This window comes from Acinonyx jubatus, chromosome X (assembly GCF_027475565.1).
Source record: "Acinonyx jubatus isolate Ajub_Pintada_27869175 chromosome X, VMU_Ajub_asm_v1.0, whole genome shotgun sequence".
Classification (NCBI taxonomy): domain Eukaryota; kingdom Metazoa; phylum Chordata; class Mammalia; order Carnivora; family Felidae; genus Acinonyx; species Acinonyx jubatus.
Window position 1 is genome coordinate 57,319,496 of NC_069389.1, and position 21,615 is coordinate 57,341,110.

At 42.4% G+C, this 21,615-nt stretch overlaps 1 protein-coding gene across 8 annotated transcripts in view; it reads right to left on the reverse strand.

Moving 5' to 3' along the window:
- Positions 1-21,615, reverse strand: part of HDAC8 (histone deacetylase 8) — a 221,122-nt gene that overhangs the window by 29,288 nt on the left and 170,219 nt on the right. The window lies entirely within an intron of this gene.

Below are 21,615 nucleotides of genomic sequence, written 5' to 3' on the forward strand. Positions count from 1 at the left end.
ATCAAAAGAAAGCCACCAGTGTCCATTAGGCAAAGGAGGCCCAGGTGGGCCAGGCAAGATGATACAGCAGGAAGCCTTGTCCTGGTGGTACCATTCCTCTTGTTCAAAACCTCCAGTGACAGTTCACTGCTAAATTATTTAGCTTGCTGTTGAAGGTTCTCTCTGCTCAGGTCCCAGCTTCTCTCTCTAGCTGTAGCTCTCACTGCCCCCTGTTCTCTAGCCACACTGGCCTGCTCTGGGCTCTCCCAAATCACATCATGCTTTGTTCTGCACCCACCCCCCTGCTTAGGATCTTTGCCATTGATCTTTGTTAGGGCTGCAAAAGCCCTCCCTCAATTCCTGCTGCCTGTGAAAAACCTCCCTATGCTTTCAGGCACAGCTCAAATGTCACCTCCTTCACAAAGCTGTCCCTTAATTTCCACCAACCTGCAGCGTGTTCTTTTGGTACCTTTCTTATGGCCCGCGTTCAACAAATACTACATGCCTACATATTATATGTGGGTCACTACGCTGGCTACTGTTGAGACTATGAAGATGGGCAAGACCTCCTCTGGGATCCTCTAGGCGTTCATAAACCCATTCTGCATTAGATAGAGATTTTTCAGCAGTGACCTGACCTCCCTGCACTGGATTGTCAGTTCCTTGAAGGCAGGCAGCACCTATGTCTTATTCACCTCTTTGATCCTCAGACTATGGCAGCTGTCTGTTAACTTTGGTTGACTTGAATTCCCTGACCCAGGAATGTCAAGTAAGCCTAGTTTCTCCAGTTTTTCTTTCTCTATAGTAGAGTTTATTTTTTTTTAAATTCAGGGAATCAAAAGAAAGGTTTTTGGATTCTATTTCTAGCTCACTAGATGATTCCTTGTGACCTTTGGTAAGTCACAATATCTGATTCAGCTTCTCTATTAGGGCCCGCTTGGGGAAAAACACTCCACGACAAAGGGAATCATTCAATTGGGATAAGTTTTTGAATGGGAAGTATGCAAAACTACTATTTTTGTTTAGTTTTTAACAGAAATAGTATTTGTGCATACTTTCTGGAGAGAGAGCATATGGTTCTTAACATTACGTGCTTTCAATAGTGATATTGTTAGGTGGTAAGTAAAACAGGGACATTCAAATTCCATGGAAAAAATGGTAGAGAGGGCATGAAAAAAAGGATCTGGATATATGTTATGAATTTGATGGCATTCAGAGAACCCAAGGTTATTGTCATTGCCATCAAATTATCCTTATTAAGAGTCTGGATGTATATCTGGCACCATGGGAGAAGTTGTGGAATGATCTCTAAGGGTTCTAACAGCATCTTTGTGGAATCCATGGGAGTAATTTAATTGGCAGATGGCTTTTGCACATCCATGATGGAAAACTCTATACATTGAATTAAAAGAAAAATGCCCAAGACTGCCCCAATGCTTATTATAATGCTTTTTTTTCATGGACTGACATAGAAAGGAAAGAGGGGCCTTGTTCTTTTCTGATGGAGTCATTGCTGTCTGATGTCTGAAGCCCTGTGTTCTGGAGATAGGAGAAGCCTTGAGTGGAGATCATCTTTATCAAACCCATATATGGAAGAGACAAGAGGGGTTACCTGGGAAATATATCTAGAAACTAACCACCATTATGATAAAAAAAACTTGAGAGGTTTGTATTTTTAGCTGATGATAGCCCCTCAGTCCAAGCTCAAGGATCTTGTGGGCTTGGCTCTGGAAGATAAGGCTTCAAACAGGTGTTGCCCTCTCCTTAGGCGACCTCTTTTCCTCCAGAGGGTGTCAAGTAGTACACTCATTTCACAGGTATGGGAAGATGGGTTTAGAGAGAGCAATAGAAGAAAGGCAGCTGCAATGAAGTAGATACTCTGGGAGAGGACCGAAACCCCTAGCATGAAAGTGCTAAACAAATTGGAGGCAGGGTGCCTCACGGAGGTATAGGAAGAGAGAATGTTCTGCCTCCATCTAAGAAGATAACACTGCTGATCCTCTGCCAGCAAGATAGAGCTGCCGGTTTAGGGTTATTTGGAACATGTTCTCATTGTGAATATCTACTATATTGTTACCCATATTCTCCTGCTTCAGTTCCCTCTTTGCCCAAGAGCACACAGTTGTAACATGGTCAGCTGGTGCCAGAACTTACCTGTAATGTAACAGAACTCAGTTTGACTGGGATTGTGTCTCTTGATGTGGCTGCATTAGCACCTGGCTTTAACTAACCCATGAATAACCTATTCTTTGCTGAAGCAAGCTGGCTATAGGTAACGACCAAGTCTGGGTTCCCAGACATCTCTCCACCTTTGCCAATGAAATATTATTCCCAGGTTCTGCTTATCTGTTAGGCTAGGGGACAGAGATGATTTAGGAATGCCCCTGTTTTATGATCCAGTTTGACATGGCAGCTGGCTGGTCCCAGCCTTGGGGAGGCACTGTTTGGGGCCAAAGGAAGTAACAGGCATTGGGAAGGCAGCAGCTGTATCTAAGGCAAACGTGTTGCTCTATTCCCCTCTCTGGCTCTCTCATGGCATTTCTCTGTTTCTGTGTTATGTTATGCATTTATTTTGGCACTTGTTAACTTTTTCTACTAGACTCTGCAAAGGCAGAAACTCCTGTCACATACTCTGCAGAACTGTGGAACTGAGATCAAATCATCAAAGGTTCTTCTTAAACCTTTATTTTAAAGTTATGTTGAATGAAATTCATTCACAAAAGATTTAGCTTGCTTTTCAGTTAATTCTGTGGAATAATGCAAAGAGCCAACTCATAGCATTAACAGCTTTTCTGGACTCTTGAGGAAGCATGGTGAGGTGGAAAGAGCACTGGCTTTAGAGTCCAACAGAGATGCATGTTATATCAGGATTCAGTCATGTACCTCAGGCAAGCTGCTTAATCTCTCTTTTGTTATTGCTACCAGAAGATGATAATAAATGCAGACCTGGGTGGATTATTAGAAACCACTGAGATAGTATAAACAAAAGGGCCTAGCATAGGGCCCAGAACATAGTCGGACTTCAGTAAATGTGAATTCCCTTCTCCTGGGGCAAGAGGCCCTTGCCTAAACGGTGCCTCACCCATACCCTGGGGGATGTTGGGCCACACACTTGGGGCTGCTGTATAGAAAGAATTGTTCCTCCTGCTAGACAAAACCCAGAAGCCCCAATGTCCTCTCCACTTGCTTAAACCATTAGCTCTGCCCAGGGCCTGTGGAGAAACTGACTTCTCTCACAGTTTCCTGCCCTATGCTCCTGCCACTTGTTACTTACTGGAGAGGTGGAAAGGAAATCTGATCACATAAGGCAAAGGAGATATTGGGGTGGAGGGATTTGGCCAGCACTAGAAATAGCTCGGGGCCCCACCCAGAAACTGCCCTCTAACCCTGAAGAGGAAAGGAAATGGGCAAGCAGCAATCCTATTCCCAGACAGGTGGAGTGGGGATGAAAGAGGCCAGCTGGCCTTCCAGTCAAAACGTTGGCTTTGATCTCAGCAAAGGAAGGAGGGAGGTGCTAACCCTTCTCCACCCCTTCCCCTTTTCCCTCAGCACTCCTTTTGATTTCTGGGTTTTGGTTTATACATTTTTGAGGGGAACATAGTAGTGGGAAGGAAACAAATGGGAAGTATGAAGTGGTGCTGAGGGATGGGAACTGAAGGTAATGGTGACTTTAGGGGACTTGGTCCCTTCTGGACCCAACAGTCAATGAATAAAGAAATGAAAATAGCTCAGTTCTCATTCAGGTCAGCCCAGATCAAGGCACCTTTCTTGATCATTTCTCTCCAGCTCTTGCTCATACAATGTGAACAGTATACACTTAGATATTCAGTCAAGAAGATATTCAGAAGTCTTAAATTTGGTTTTATTCCTTCATAATCCAATTTGCTCACAGGAAACCAAGCCACAAAACTGGAGCAGCCAATTCTTTTATCTGTCCCTCAATATTTATCAAGTGCTTACTATGTGCCCAACTAGGTTAGTTCATGGGTTACAAAGACAGTAAGACATGTTTAGTAGGAAGAATTATTATAGTATAGTGTGATGAGAGGTGCAATAATAATACTAAAGATAAAAGTAATAAAACCATTTATTAAAGGCTTATTATGTCAGGCATCTAAAGTATCTCAGCACTTTTTATGGATTGACTTAGTTCTCACAACCAACCCACATGGAGATACTATTAATTATTTCCATTTTAAGATGAAGATTTGGGGGCACTTGGGTGGCTCAGTCAGTTGAACATCCGACTTTAGCTCAGGTTGTGATCTCATGGTTGTTGAGTTCGAGCCCCACGTCAGGCTCTCTGCTATCAGCGCAGAGCCTGCTTTGGATCCTCTGTCACCCTCTCTCTCTGCCCCTCCCACACTTGCATGTTCTCTCTCTCAAAAATAAATAAACATTAAAAAAAGTGAAGATTTGAAGTGTAGAATAGTCAGATAACTTGACAGAGGTCACACAGCACATGTAGAGCTGAGATTTGAGCCCAGGTCATTCTGGAGATCAGCACTACTTACTGGAGCCTCTAAATTACCTCAGAAACATTGAAATTCCTTTGATATGGCTCAAGGGTAGGGCATAAGGAGAAATAGGACATGAGGCTGAAGAGGCAGGCATGAATTTTATAGTAGGCGCTGCCCACTCCCCACATTCAGGCATTGGTCTTATTCCAGACTAGAAGGTTCATGAGGGCAGAACATTGTTTTGGTCTCTGCTGTATTATCAGTTCCCAAGACAGTGCTTGCACCTAGTAGGTTGGTAAGTAACTGTGGGATAAGGAAATGAAAACTTGGGGGAGCTTATAAATGAGGGAATGGACAGGCCAGCTGTGTCCTTTATTTTTCTTTTTTTAACATTTATTTATTTTTGAGAAAGAGAGAGGGAGAACATGCAAGTGGGGCAGGGGCAAAGAGAGAGGGAGACAGAGGATCCAAGCAAGCTCTGTGTTGTCAGTGCAGAGCCAATGCGGGGCTCAAACTCACGAACTGTGAGATAATGACTGGAGCCAAAGTCAGATGCTTAACAGGCTCCCAAGCTATGTCCTTTAGAAGACTCATTGGCTACAGCATGGAGAATGGAACAGCATTTGATGGGAGGAATGCAAGTAGGGAGACCAGTGAGAAATCTGGTGGTAGAACCATGATGAGTGGTATCTGGGCCTGAATCATAACAGCTGTGGGAGGAATGGAGAGATTGAAAGGCTGAAAAGACATCATCAATAGTTCTAAACAATTTATTGGATGTGGGAAGTAAGGAAGAAGAGAGAGTCAAAGATTTCTGACCATGTGGGAGGTGCATTAAGGAGATGAAGAATACAGGCAGAGGACAAGGGCTCATGGTAAGGGGTGTGTGTGTGTGTGTGTGTGTGTGTGTGTGTGTGTGTGTGGCGGAAGTTGAGTGGGAAGAATTTTGAGGGTTAGGATCCTGATGCTGTAGTGCTCTGGTATTTAGGAGAGGGGTTGGGCCTAAAGTACAGGATGTAAGATTTGGGAGTTGTCAGTGACATAAAAGAATTGGATGAGGATTGCCGAGGAACTGCTTTGCTGGCAGGGGAGGCTTACTACAGAGTAAGAAGGGAAGAGAGGGAAGGAAAGCGTCATGGAGAACAGTCAATACTTTAGAGGTGGACAGAGGGAGTGCATACAGTTCTGGTGACAACTTGAGATATTACAGAGAGATTAGGTAAAAGGAGGGCAGTCTTCTGATTTGTCCACGGGAAGGAGACATTTCCTATAGCCAAGTCAGTGAAGGGTGTGGACAAGGCGTAACTGGAGTAGACTGAAGAATCGGATGGGAGGAAGTGCAGATGAGAATGATGGTACAAATATACTTTTTAAGAGTTTGACCCAGGGGTGGGGTTCGGGGAGGTGGGTGATTTAAGATGGGAGGGTCTTAGGTATATTTAAAGGCTGAGGGGAAGGGTCTATAGGATGGGAGTCAGACACAGCCTGATGGGGATTTAGAGTTAGTTATGTTTGTCTTTCTGACTCCGGAGTTCCACAAAGGGAAGAATACTGTTTTATTCATATTTATATTACCTACAGCTCCTAGCTTAGGGCCTAGAAAATAATAGGTGCTCAATTCATGTTTGTTAAATGAAGGAACTAAAATGTGTTTCAAATTCTAAGATTTGCATCCAATAGAGAGAATTAGCATCTTGAAAGACAGGGTGATTGTAAACAAGCAGGAATGGGGCGGGGTGGGAGGTAGTCAGTAGAGGTAAGAGAATGCTGGACAAATCTGAGACCAGCAAGTACTATAAGTTAGATAAGTTGGTAAGGGAGAGAATGGGAGGCCTTGAATCCCAGGTTGAGGAGACAGGACTTGATGTGACAGGCACTGGGGCAGCTTCAGGATTAGATCTGTGTCTTATGGAACCTGGGAGCAAGCATAAAAAGGCTAGGTGACCAGTGTGGGGGCTTTTGCAATAATTCAAGGGGGAGATAACAAAGGCAATTGCTATGGAGATGGAGAAGATGGGAAAGATACATTGTAAAGCTAGACTCACCAGGACTTTGGTAATTGATTGGCTGCAGAGGAAAGGAGAGAAGGGAGAAGTCAAAGTTGACCCCTAGGTTTTGACTCTGGCTAAGTGGGGAGAATTGCTATGTCACTGACAGAGCTGGGGTAAATTAGCAGGAAGAGCGAGTCTGGCTAAGGGAAGCTGATGGACTTGGGTTTAGTTGGGTTTGAGATTACAGTAGAGAATCTGGGTCACTATGTCTAACAGGCTTCTGAACATGTGATGATAGTCTATGGAAGTAATGTCATGGCTGAAGACTAAGGTAGTAGTGGGTAAAAAGATCCATTGAATAGGCAGAACGAGCAGCCAGAGAGGAAGAAAGAGAACAGTAAAGTGAAATCTCACAGATGTAGGGATGAGATTCAGCATGAGGAAGATGCTTAAAAGAATATATTTGCCATGCTGGCAATATGCTCTTGTGGCTAAACTAGTATTCTTCTCTCCTAGTCATTAGGGGATATAATGATACTGCTTCTAGCCAGCCCTCTTTTCATAATACTCCAAGTAGCTCTCAAATTTTTTATTGTTAACTCAAGTGTTTCTTAAAAATTAGACTCAATTCCACCAGGGTAAGTCCAAGGTTAGTGCCAATCTCTTACAGATCCTTGAGATTTTACTCTGCCTTCACCTGGGGAGGTTGAGCTCATGATTGTGATATGGGCCCTAACCAGGAAGAGCATTTCTTGTCCTGAATTACTCTGTGAACGGAACTCGTCACAACCAGAATGACATAGCACCAGTGTCTTGTATGATGCTTCTCAGCCTTTCCTATATCACCAATTAGTCCATCAAAGAACCTTGGCCACACCATGATGGAAACAAAAAAGCTCTCCTTTCCTGAGAAAAAAAAAACAAAACATTTCTGTTTACAGGAAATTCAGTTATTATATATATCATTTATGGTACATTTTAAGAACATAAAATTGCGGTGGTATTATTAGGAATAAATTTTATTGCCATAGCTTTACAACACAAACACACAAAAATAAAAATCCCATCAGTTGTTGGACCAAACTGGCAGGAAGCAGCATATCAAAGGCAATTGCTTACAGGCAGGGGAATGGAGAATTAGAAGTGTCCAGAGCATCACTGAGAGGTCACGAGGATATGGCTATTGGAGAGAAGATGTTACATGTGGAGGTGGACATGAGGATGGAAACCAAGCATCCCATCTAGATTATATCTGTATCCCACCTGCGGTACTCATGTTATCCCTTGAACACAGTCAGTATTTAAGAACTCTCATGGTGGGGCGCCTGGGTGGCTCAGTTGGTTGGGTGTGTGACTTCAGCTCAGGTCATGATCTCACCGTCCTTGAGTTTGAGCCCCGTGTCAGGCTCTGTGCTGACAGCTCAGAGCCTGAATCCTGCTTCGCATTCTGTGTCTCCCTCTCTCTCCGCCCCTCCCCAACTCACGCTCTGTCTCACTCTATCAAAAAATGAATAAACTTAAAAAAAAAAAAAGAACTCTCATGGTAAGACTCACATAACACTGCAAAGAAATGTTTGAATGAATGAATAGTCCATGGAAATAGTTTTATTATTCAGATGTTTAAATGGCATTTTAACTATTGGTATAGAAAAAAGTTTATTGGGGCTCCTGGGTGGCTCAGTCGGTTAAGCGTCCGACTTCAGCTCAGGTCGTGATCTCGCGGTCTGTGGGTTCGAGCCTCGCATCGGGCTCTGTGCTGATAGTCCAGAGCCTGGAGCCTGTTTCAGATTCTGTGCCTCCCTCTCTCTGATCCTCCCCCGTTCATGCTCTGTCTCTCTGTCTCAAAAATAAATAAAGGTTAAAAAATTTTTTTTTCAAAAAAAAAAAAGAAAAAAGTTTATTAAGCAAAATAATCAGGTAACCTGGGGAATGTTAGCTTATTTGAACACCAATTATATTTAAGCAAAGAATATGTCCAGTATTAACTAGTCTTATTTCATTAACTAAACTTAGAGGCTTCAGGAATACATAAATATAGCCCTTTAGTATATTGTGTATTCAGTGAGGTCAATCCACACTAATTTGTGTGTGTGTACTACCTGTGTATGTGTGTGTGTGCATGTGTGTTCTATTAGGTGCTGAGTAACAGATTTGAACTTTAACCCATAGCTTTGGACTTTCAGCCCAGTGGGATTTCCATTATACCATGAAGTAATCAGCATAGTTAGAGAGATTTCTGGAGTATTACGGGATGAGCCCTAAATCTTTGTTCCATAATTTACTAGCTGTATGACCTTAGGCAAGTTATGTGACTGTTGTGTCTTGGTTTTCTTATTTGTAAAATGGGGATAATAACAGAAAGTGCCTTATAGAGTTGTTGTGACAATAAATGCATTAATTCATGTAAGGCACTTAGAACAGTGCTTAGAGCATAGTAAATGCTCAGTAAATATTATTAAATGCTAGATGATATTATCATCATCATCATTATTATTATTGTGATTTATCAGCTGTACAAAGAAACAGGAGTTCTGCATGTAATGGGCAGTAGTAAAACTGGATTTCTTTTTTTTTTAAGATGTATTTTCTTTTTTTAAAAAATTTTCAATATATGAAATTTATTGTCAAATTGGTTTCCATACAACACCCAGTGCTCATCCCAAAAGATGCCCTCTTCAATACCCATCAAGATGTATGTTCTTTAAAATTTTTTTTTCTTTAAAAAATTTTTTTTGAATGTTTATTTGTTTTGGAAAGACAGAACACAAGCAGGGAAGGGGCAGAGAGAGGGAGACACAGAATCTGAAGCAGGCTCCAGGCTCTGAGCTCTCAGCACAGAGCCTGACACGTGGCTCAAACCGATGAACTGTGAGATCATGACCTGAGCCGAAGTCAGGCACCCAACTGACTGAGCCATCCAGGCGCCCCTAAAAATTTTTTTAATGTTTATTTATTTTGGAGAGAGAGAGAGAGAGACAGACAGACAGACAGAGTGTGGGCAGGGGAGGGGCAGAGAGAGGGACGTGGGGCTCGAACTCACGAACTGTGAGATCACGCCCTGAGCCTAAGTCAGACACTTAACCAACTGAGCCACCCAGGTACCCCATGGATTTCTTCACAAATGCCCATTGAGAATGAATGAGGGTAAGTTCCAAACAGCTTTATCCACAAACCCTATAGCCAGAAAGATGGCAGAAAGATCAAGAAAAGAAGGATCCAAATGAAAAGGATTAAAAAATGGAAGAGGGGCACCTGGGTGGCTCAGTTGGTTAGGCAACTGACTTCGGCTCAGGTCATGGTCTCACAGTTCGTGAGTTTGAGCCCCGCATCGGGCTCCGTGCGGACAGCTCAGAGCCTGGAGCCTGCTTCAGATTCTGTTTCCCTCTCCCTCTGCCCCTCCCCCACTCACACTCTGTCTCTCTCTCTCTCAAAAATAAATAAATATTTAAAAAATATTTTAAAAAATGGCAGAAAGGGGGAGGGAATGAGAAATTAGAAGTGGTGGGAGAGAGAGGCAGGGGGACAGAGGTGACAGAAGGAAGAAGAGATAAATATGGAGTACATTGGTGAGGGAAGGAAGGAAGTTCAGAGGAGGTGGCAGAAGGGACAAGGACAGGGTGGCTGCCACTTCACTAGGGGTCTCCCTGCAGGCTTCGGTTTTCCTTCAGGTGTGGTTTCAGGGGTTTAAAGGAAAGATCCTGGCCAAGATTAATACCTTCCTCACATCACTGCTGATCCTCAAATTTCCATTATTAGAGAGAACTCCTCCTTCATATTCATAAATATGTGCAGGGCCAACTTTGGTTATACCACATGTCTCTGTTAATCAAATGAATATTTTGGAAACAAGCCCACACATGAAGCTTTTTTTTTTTTTTTACATCAACTTTTCCTTAAGCCAAAGGTGGGAATGGAAGATGGTAGAGTACAGTGATATTGCTTTACCTGGCTTGTACTAAGTACTAATCTTGGAAATGGATTCTACTAGAGGATTAGTAAGTGCTGCCTTGGCTTGACCTTTTTTTTAATTTGAGAGAGAGAGAGAAGACCAGAGGGAGAGGGAGAGAGAATCTTAAGCAGGCTTCTTGATCATGACCTGAGTGGAAATCAAGACTCAGATGCTCAACCAACGAAGCCACCCAGGCGCCTCTTGGCTTGATCTTTATACTACTCCAAGCAACTGCTCTCTCTCTATTCCTTCACTACCGAACTTCTTAATATTTCTCTTTTCTGCACCATCTTGACTGTTTCCTTTCTCAGACACTTTAACCTACTGCTGTCTGTCTTCTTATTCATATGCCATGTCAACTGAACTCTTTCCTAGAAGGATGACAAAGAGATTTCAGCTTATTGGCAACTCTGATTAGTAGTAGCTCCTTGGGGTACTGTATTGGGAAGGATTCTGAGGCTGTGTCTAGGTTCATCAGGAAAATGTGCCATGATCAGTTTGTCATGTAACTCATGGGGGTACATGGTATCAGGGTGGGAGCTGGGGAGATGTAGTCATATGTGCCTATTATTTGCCATGCCTGCTCTAGGACACCAAGAGTGACCTCCTCATTGCCAGCCTATTGTCTTTTCAGTTATTACTCATTCTATTTGATCTCTCTCCAGCACATGTCATCAACTATCCCCTATTTTGGGGCATTATCTTCTCTCTCATCACCACCTCTCTCCCTGTTCCTTCTCAGTCTCCTTCCCTGGGTCATCTTCCTTCATGTGCCTCTCAAAGGTAGGTGCTGTGGGTTGTGCTCTCAGCCTTTTTTCCCCTCTCTCTGCAAGAGTTCACACTCTCTGCTGTTGTTTTAATCACTTATAAGCAGAGATCCTACATCTCTGGGTCCAGTGTTTATCCCCAGCCTCTGGCTTGCATTGATAACTGTCTGCTGAACATTTCTACCCGGAAAGCTTGAATTCTTGGTACGTTATGCTTAATGTGTTCCAAGTGGAGCAAATTCAGTATAAGTCTTTCCAAAGAGAACATTCATCTTCTCTTTTTGTTCACTCAGCACCATAGGTGAGTCCCCTTATACAATAAGCTCCTCAGCAAAGGTTTGAACTTATGACCCTGAATGGGTCAGTGTGCTTGTGCTTTGTTTAGAAGCACTGGATTTTGTGCTTTCAAAATACCTGAAATGATACGGGATTCAGATATAGAGATTAGGGGATGTCTTTGAGATATTCTCATTGTTTGATGAGTAATGGCTTTTTTCCTTCTCCATTTGTTAGATGAAAAAAAACCAGATATCTAACCAGGTATAAGAAGACAGAGTCTGGCATTCTTTCTCAGGGGACAGCTGGATAGCAAGCAATATGTTTTGGGTATTATTTGAAAACACTCACTGGTTATCTGCTGGGGTAGGATGCAGAGGGGGAGGTGCTGGGAGACAATGATGAAGCAGACAATCCCTGGCCTTGAGGAGCTTACAGCCTAGTACAGAAGGCAGACAGCTACAGGAATAACTACAATAAGATGAATGTTAGAGGTGAATCATTTCTCTAGAGCTATGGTAACTCAAGTGGGAATTCTTAATTCTGAGTGTGGGGGATGGGTAATGGATAAGACTTCATGGAGGATAGGGGAAGTGACTGAATTGGCATTGAAGGATAAGTAAGATTTAAATAGGAAGGGAGAGAAGGTAAGAAAGGCAGAAGAAGCAGAATGAAGATAATGAAGATATATTTTAGACAAGTCATCACAAATTAATTTATGAGCAAGAACAGAGTACTGGGTCATAACTAGCACCAGCATAGCTCTGTAAGCAACTTTGCTGTTTTCTGTGTACAGCACATCCTTTATTTGTCATGAACAATGATAGACTGATGGGCTTGGCAGAGTCAGAGGAAAGGTCATGATGGTCTTGACAGTACATCAGAGTAGGATTTATCTCTGATATATCCATCAGAGTGGTTGCTTGGGGGCAAATCAGGGTTGTATTTGCTTAGAACCTGTTGATTCATTTGTTCCCTCATTCACTTGACACCAACATCTCCTGACCACTCCTGCGTGCCAGGTTCTGGGCACAAAGTGATGAATGAAACTCAGACCCTGCCCTCAAGGAGTAGATGGGGAGACAGCTGTGTAAACACTAATTCTAATGCTCTGTGGTAAGTGCCATAATAGACATGCAGGCAAGGAGCTCTTAGAGTCCAGACAGTAGACAAAGCAAAGCAGTGCTCTCTGAATCAGCCTCTAACTGATTTCTCTGTCTCCCTGCCCTCCTTGGGTTTTCTGTAAGAAATTCAGATTTGATCATGTCATTCCCCTTGCCTAAAAACCATGGTTGGCTCCCCAATGACTGTAGGACCAAGTCCAAACTCTAAAGCAGGACACATAAAGGCCTTTACAGTCTGGCCCAACCAACTTCTCCAGTCTTATCTCATACCATGGTCCGGGCTATGGCCCCTACACTGTAGCCACACTGAACTGTAGTGTCTCTTCCCACCTCCCCACTCCTCATTATCTGGTTGACTCTTCTGCAATCCTTGAGCCCCTGCTAAATGTTGCTTCTCTGTTGTACTGTCCCCAACTCCCCCAGATGGAATAAGTTTCTCCCCTGCATTCCCACAGCTCACTGTTAACCTCTCTGTTCTAGCGCTTATCACATTATAGAGTAATTGTTTCTATGCTTTTCTGCCTCTCTAGGCAGTGTTCTCCTCAAGGTTGGGAACTGGGCCTTACTCTTTTCTTCATCCTTGAGATGTGCTATGGGTCTGGTACATAGTAGGTGCTCCATACATCTCTGCTGTGTGAATGAATGACTCTGACATGTGGCCACTTGGGCCCAGTCGTTGTCAGCAGCTGGCATTACTTAACTTGAGAGATGCATAAAAAATGAAGGGCAGCCAGAGTAGTTGAAAAACAGGCAGCTCTAGTGACATCATGAAAAATACAAAACTGGAGAAGTTTGAGACAATGCTCCCACTCAGCTTTTAACAAATGACTTTCCCTTCTGAGTAGCCCCTTTTTGTCTCCCTCTCATTCACTTTCAAAAACTCAGTCATTGAAATGATTCTAATTATTCATGGTCAGTGGCATATCCAGGAAACACTTAGTTTACAAGCAATTAAAATACACTAAAATAGATTTATGCAGGTTGAACCTGATCCTGCTGGTAAGAAGGGAGTAAATGACTTACATCTTGGAGGTATATTTGCTTCCTGAGGTTACTCTTTATCACTCTTTATCTACTATGGTAGTTTGGTGCTAACATGGCAAACATCCAGAGGTGAGTGTGCTGTGAACAGTGCAAGGAGCCTATAGACTGTGTGGTTAACTACATCTAGCTGTCCTGTGAATGAGTAAGCTGCCTCAACTCACATCTACCCCATTGTGGGGGAAAGGCTGTCTCAGCAGTAGTTAACTCTGGGCAGTAGGAAAGGTCCCAGCACTGTTACTGGGGGCTTGGTTTCCAATAAGATTGGAAACACTTGGAATCACTTAACCCCTTACGGCTCAGTCTCCACATTGGTAAAATGGGGACATAAATCTCCAGTCTACCAACTTTAAAGGGTTGTTTATGAGGAGCAATGGAAGAAATTTTGTGAAAAGTTCTAGAGGCTAGACAAATGGAGGGGGTTTCACTTTTATTACAAAAACTCTAACTTGTGGTTGTTGGGTCCCTTCAATGCTCTAGATGTGGCTAATGCTCTTCAGCAGATTAGTAAAGATATATTCTGGTTCGTCCCCTAAGAGTTTATTTAAGAGTTCACAAAAGGACAATTCATTACCTTGCCATACTCAGACTAATGGTGTTTTTTAAAGTTTATTTATTTTTAGTAATCTCTACACCCAACGTGGGGCTTGAACCCACAACCCCAAGACCAAGAGTCACACACTCTTCCACCTGAGCCAGCCAGGTGCCCCAAACCAACAGTGTTTTAATCTCCCTCTAATGAAGATGGCAGTCAGCAGTGAAACAAACAGACCATTTGGTTGAAGAACAGAAATGGGGCAGCAAAGGCCTAGCACATGGAGTCCAGGTGTCCTCAGAGATTTTGTGCCATCCCTCCCCACAGCAGGCCCTGCTTCCTTGGGTTTGACTGTAGGGAAAAACGGCCCCCTTTTGCTCTCCGAGAAACCTAGAACATATAGTTAAACTATTCAGCAGGCCAATGTGATTGGTGCAAACTTTAAAATGAACAAACTGAAATGGCATATTTCAGCACAAGCTTTTAAGCTAAATGCAAAGGAGCTGCAAAAAAGCCAAAAGTCTGCCACAAAAGTGGGGCAGGGAAGCAAAGGTCATGGCAAATCAGTAAACTAGAGTGATGGTCCACCTGGAAGTCTGACTTTAAATTGTTAAGCCCTCGAGATACATTAATGGAAAGTCATTTACCTTACATCTGCAAGGGTCCTGGGTTCCTTCATGCTCTGTCGCACCTCCCTGTCTTTCTGTTTACTGTTCTTTTTGTAGACACTGCCTGGCCCTCCCTTCTCAGCCTAGACCATTTCTACTCATGTTTCGAGACCCAGCTCAAATGTAACATCTTTGAAGTCTTTGCTGACTTCCCAAAGGTGAAGTTCCTTGTTCCCTCCTTTGTGCCTCCACAAGGCCTTTTACAGCCCCCCTGGCCCACTCCGGCATATTTGTTTATGTGTCCTTCTTCTACATTAAGGCTGTGAGTGCGGCTCTCAGGAACAAGAAGCGCATAGTAGCTTTACTTAGCACAGAGCAGGGCACAAAGATGGCTCTCATTCAAGGCTGGCTGAACAAATGAGCATTTGAGCATACATGCACTGAATTCATTTACTGGATCTGCACGGGACCCCACAGGAATGCTCATTAGGCAATGATTTGATATGGTATACATGCTTCTTCCATACTGGTTTACCTGATTAGCGATTGCCTTGGTGTTGGCAAGCAGCAAGAAACCTGCTGGCAGGGACAGCCTGACAATGTACCAGTGCCTGGGAGGCCTCCTGGTACAGGCTATCAGCTTGGTTCCCACAGCCTGCAAATGTGAGCTAGAAAAGTGCTGCTCTCCACCCGCAGCCCTCCACTCTTATGTGCTTCCTTCTCAGGAAGTTGCCTAGCAGCATCATTTCGTACATTTGAAGAATTGAAAACTCACCCATCAGCACAGAGAGGAATGCCTATCGGACAGAGGTTGACCTGGCCTTGGCTTCCACAGAAGCTCCGGCTCAGTAGCCATGGCCTCTGGTTCTTCTGGTTTTCCTAATGGTGAGCTCGATGACTTTGGACATATCGGCTTATCTCACATTCCTTATCCCCCAAATGGGGAGAATAATGAAGATGTTGCATGCATTGAGTCAATAAGAAGCTTGACTGAGAGCCTTGTGGACAGGGAAAGCAGCAGCTGATGCTGGCAGAGCCTGCAGAGTTTTGTTGTTTTGGTTGTTTCTGTTTGTAAGTGTGAATCATTCTGCTTCAAGCCCAGATGTGCAGACCATGGAGAGGAAAGAGGAAGGACAGGTGAGCACCTCTGGCCCAGGCTGTAGCAGAACCAGTGCACACAGAAGAGGAAAGGATGGGATGGGAGGAGAGGGGATGGGATAGGAGGGGACAGGATGGAACTGGATGAGATGTTCAGCTGCTGGCTTGCCGACAGCTGGTCTCCTGCTCCCTGGTAGGGACCAGGAGCAACAAGCTCTGATGGCTATATGTACTGGAGCAGCTTTGTATGGAAATCAAATAAAACTAATGATAAAGTCAATGTGACACATCTTTAATGATACACATAATGATTATTGTGCTGTTATTGTAATTAGGCATAATGGTAAGCAGCTTCCAGGAATGACTATAATTATGATTCCTTTTACACAGCTGACCAAATATTTCTGAGGTCAGTCAGGATGGGGGTGGGGAGTGGGGGTATCTGGACAAGAGAGAAGAAAGCTAGTTGCAAGGCATTTCTCTGATTCACCTTTTTCTCCCCTCCCCATCCCACTCTGAGGTTACAGTCCCTATACACCTTATTGGGGAACAAAGATCTGATGAGGGCTTTAGATGGCTAGTCCCTTCCTCTAGCCAGGGATAGGCCATCCTGAAGCTCCTAGTGTTAGGAAATCTGGGATGCTCAGAGGGGCTTTGGGCTGATTAGTCCTCACTTTTCTATGAGGCCTGAAATTCTACCAAGTGGCCTTAAACCTAAAAAGTATATGCCTAATGTGTGGACCATGTATGGATCCTTATTTGAACAAATCCATGCAGAAAGTATTTTTGAGACAACTGGGTGAAATTCAACAGTGACTGGTATCAGATGATATTAGGAATTACTAATTTTGTTGAGTTTGATATTGGCATTATAGTTATGTTAAGAAAAGGTTCTCATCTGTTGGAGAAACATATTGAAATATTTACAGGCCAGCAATTGTGGAATAGTATGGTACCAGGGATTTGCTTTAAAATACTTCAAGAGGGGCGCCTGGGTGGCGCAGTCGGTTAAGCGTCCGACTTCAGCCGGGTCACGATCTCGCGGTCCGTGAGTTCGAGCCCCGCGTCAGGCTCTGGGCTGATGGCTCAGAGCCTGGAGCCTGTTTCCGATTCTGTGTCTCCCTCTCTCTCTGCCCCTCCCCCGTTCATGCTCTGTCTCTCTCTGTCCCAAAAATAAATAAAAAACGTTGAAAAAAAAACTTTTAAAATACTTCAAGAAAAAGTGGGGGAATAGAAGAAATAAGAATGGCAGAACGTTGATAATTGTTGAAGCTGGGTGATAGGTATGGGGTGGGGTTCATTATACTCTTCTCTCTGCTGTGTATATGTTTGAATGTTCCCATAACAAAATGTTAAAAAAAAGTAGTATACTCTAGACTGCTCTGGCAAGGATTCATGCATTAGTGAAAATTAGTTTGATCATGCTAACAACACACAGCAGATACAGCAGGTGCAGGCAACTATCAGGAATGAGATTTTGGACAGGCAGAGCCAGGAGAGCAGGCAGATCTATGTTGGAACATGGGCCACTGTCAGGGAGTATGAAGTTCTGGAAGGGGTGGAGAAATATGTGCAAGGGAATAGGGAATTTGATTGGTTAGAGGACAGTCTGAAAGTTCTGGGAGAGAAGGCAGGAAGTGAAAGAAGAGGGGATACAGTGTAATAGGTGTTCATGTCCGTGTGTTAGGTCCTGTAACTTGTCTGTAAGCTCCTGGGAGTTGGGCCTGTATCTTAGTGATCTTTGTCTTCCCTTCAGCTCCTAGGACATTAGTTTATTTATTTTATTTCACTCATTCATTTATTTAAGAATGTTTATTGGGTGCCTACTATAGCCAGACAATACAAATGTGTGCATATGATAGGCAAAGGAGATAGAGCAGTGAACAAAACAAAGCCCTTGACCTCAGGGAGCTCACATTCCAGTGGGAAGAGACAGTAAATCAGCAACAAGGATATATGTCAGATGGTGATAAATGTTTCAAAGAAAAATAATGTAGAGTAAGTTGGATCGGGAATGCTAGGTAGGTAGTTGCTCAGGACCAAACTCACATGTTACTTAGGCCCTTGTAAGCTTTTCAAGGTTTCCCTGCAGCCTGACTTTTAGTCATGTTGGACCCCATCCCTGGGTTTCACCAAGAGCTCCTGGGCCCTTCAGACTGTATATATACTTTATCCTCATTCTGGACTTAACTGTCCCCTCCTACACCTGGTTAATCCACATTCTTCTCTAGGTACCAGTTCCTTCAGGAATCTTTCAGAGGTCCTTCCTTCCCGTATCCACATTATCCTCTGTGTCTTCTCTACTTCCACATTACCCTTGCATGAATTACTACTGCAGTACTTTCCATCTGGATTATAATTCTCTTCCTGACTAGACTTTGAGATCTTTGAGGATAGAGAGTATGTCTTTTTATATCCATATAGCACAGGGCTTAGAACACAGTAGGGATCATTACATGCTTAATGAGTAATTGAATGGATGGGTGGATAAAAGAATGAATATGCTCCATAGCAGAACATCGGAGACTTGGGAAGCATCTTTACCTTAAATCAAATGCTGGGGAAGGAGAGGTGCTAGTGTGTGCTCAGACACCATAGGGAGAAGTGGAATCAGTATACTTGGATATGTATTGAACTCAATGATGATGATGATGATGATGATGATGATGATGATGATGATGATGATGCAGGGATTGTGCATGGATTCCTTGCAGGGATTGTGGAGCCCGACCACCTGGGTTTTAATTTTGGCTTTACCATTTGATAGCTGTGTGGTTTGGGGCAGGTTACTTACACTACCTGTGCCTCAGTTTTATTATCAGGAAAATGGAGATGATGACAACACTATGTTTTAAAATGAGATAAAGTTCTGCAAAGCACTTAGAATAGTACCTGGCATACAGTAAGAGGTATATAAGGGTTTGCTATTATTATTTATGGCTGTGAGCCAGTGACTGTGCTAAATGATTATTTCACCACAAGCCAGTGCTAGGCCCTAGGGAAAGAATGCTATCATGGAGTTTATATTTGATCTAACCTTATTCTCACACAATGTAAGGGAGGTCCTGTACATATCTGCATTTTAGAAAGAAGAAAAGTGAGGCTTAAAGCTGTTAAGTAACTTGTCCAAGATCACAGAGCTCATGGTTGAATATTAGGATTCTATCTCTGATCTGTATGACTAAAATCCATTGCCTTAGACCAGGGATTGGCAAATGATGGCCTACAGCCAAAATCTGTAGGCTATAATTCACCTTGAGGCTATAATTCACCTTTTTAGAATACACATTTCAGATATTCACAAGTAGTCTATTTACAACATTGTGCAACCATCACCACTAATTCTAGAATGTTTTCATCACTCCTGAAAAAATTTCCATACCCATTAAGCATTCATTTCTCCTTCCCCTAGTCTCTAGCAACCACTAATCTGTCTGTATGGATTTATCTGTTCTGGCCATTTAATATAAATGGAATCATATAGGGGCACCCTAGGTGGCTCAGTCGGTTAGGTGTCTGACTCTTGATCTCAGCTCAGGTCTTGATCTCAGGGTCATGAGTTTGAGCCCTGCTTTGGACTCTGCACTGGGTGTGGAGCCTACTTAAAAACAAAATAAATGGAATCATATAATATGTAGTCTTTTGTATCTGCCTTCTTTCACTTAACATGATGTTTTCAGGATTCATCCATGTTGTAGCATGTGTCAGTACTTTGTTCCTTTTTATGGCTGAATAATATTCCATGGTTTAGATATACCACATTTTATTCATCCATTCATCAGTTGATAAACATTGGGGCTCTTTCTACTTTTTGGCTATTACAAATAATGCTGCTATGATATTTTATGTATAAGTTTTTGTATAAACATACATGGTTATACCTCTAAAAGTAAAATTTCTGGGTCATTTGGTAACTTTAACTTTTTGAAGAACTTCCAGGCTGTTTTCCAAAGAGGCTACATTCCCACCGGTAACAAATGAGGGTTCCAATTTCTCCACATCCTTGCTAACACTTGCTATTGTCTTTTTGCTTATAGTTATCCTAGTAAAAGTGGCATCTCATAGTAGTTCTGATTTGCATTTCTTTAGTGACTAGTGATGTTGAACATTTCCTCATTTGTTTATTGGCCATTTGTATGTCTTCTTTGCAAAAATGTTGATTCACATACTTTCACCCATTTTTAATTTGGGTTACTTTGTTTTTTGAGCATTGAGTTGTAAGAGTTTTTAAAATGTATTCTGGATACAAGTCTTATCAGATATATGATTTCCAAGTATTTTCTCTCCTCCGGTGGGTTTTTTCACTTTCTTGATAATGTTCTTAGAAGCACAGAATTATTTAATTTTGATGAAGTCCAATATATCTATTTTTTTCTTGTGGTAAGAGTACAATTTATCTGTTTTTTTTCTTTGGTAGCTTGGGCATTTGGTGTCATATTGAAGAAATGAATTCAAGGTTATAAAGATTTACACCTACATTTCTTCTAAGAGTATTATAGTTCTGGCTTTCACATTTAGGTCTTTACCCCATCTTGACTTAATTTTTTGAATATGATGTGAGGCAAGGGTCCAACTTCATTCTTTTGCATGTGGATATTCAGTTGCCCCAGCAGCATTTGTTGTAAAGACAAATGTTGTAAAGACTAATCTTTTCTCATTGAATACTTGTGTCTTGGTACTCGTGTCAAAAATCAATTGGCCATAGATGTATGGGTTTATTTTGGGACACACATTTCTACTCCATTAATCTATATGTCTCTCTGTAGGCCAGCACCACTGTCTTGACTCCAACTTTGTTCTTATTTTTGGTTAGGATGGTTTTAGATATTCTGGGTTTCTTGCATTTCCATATGAATTTTAGGATCAGTTTGTTAGTTTCTCAAAAAAGAAACTACCTGGGATTTTGATAGGGATTATGTTGAATTGGTAGATCAATTCAGGTACATTGCTATCTTAAGAATATTAAGTCTTCCAGTCCATAAACACAAGATATCTTTCTATACAACGGTGTCCTGTAGTTTTCAGTGTACAAGTCTTGCACTTCTTCTGTTTGATTTATTTATAAGTATTTCACTCTTTTTGATGCTATTGGAATATGAATTGTTATAGTTTTTTCAGTTTGCTTGCTTGCTTGCTTATTTATTTATTTATTTATTTATTTATTTATTTATTTATTTATTTATTTGAGAGAGCTAGAGAGCAAGCAGGAAAGGGGCAGAGAGAGAGAGAGAAGGAGACAGAGAATCTCAAGCAGGCTCTGCTGACAGCTGTCAGCTGTCAGCACAGAGCCTGATGTGGGGCTTGAACTCACAAATCACGAGATTGTGACATGAGCTAAATGAAGAGTCAGATGCTTAACCAACTGAGCCACCCAGGTGCCCCAGGAATTGTTTTCTTAATTCCATTTTTGAATTGTTCATTGATAATCTATGAAGATACAATTGATTTTTGTACATTGATCTTGTATCCAGTAAATTTGCTGGACTCATTTTTATAATGTGTTTTTAAAATGTTTATTTTGAGAGAGAGATAGAGAGAACAAGTACGGGAGGGGCAGAGAGAAAGGAAGACAGAATCCCTCCGACAGTGCAGAGCCTGATGCAGGGCTTGAAACTACCAACCATGAAATCATGACCTGAGCTGAAATCAAGAGCCAGAAGCTTAACCAACTGAGCCCAGGTGCCCCATCTGAACTCATTTTTTAGAAAACACATAATTAAAAAAATTTTTAATGTTTATTCATTTTTGAAAGACAGAGAGAGACAGAGCACAAGCAGGGGTGGGGTG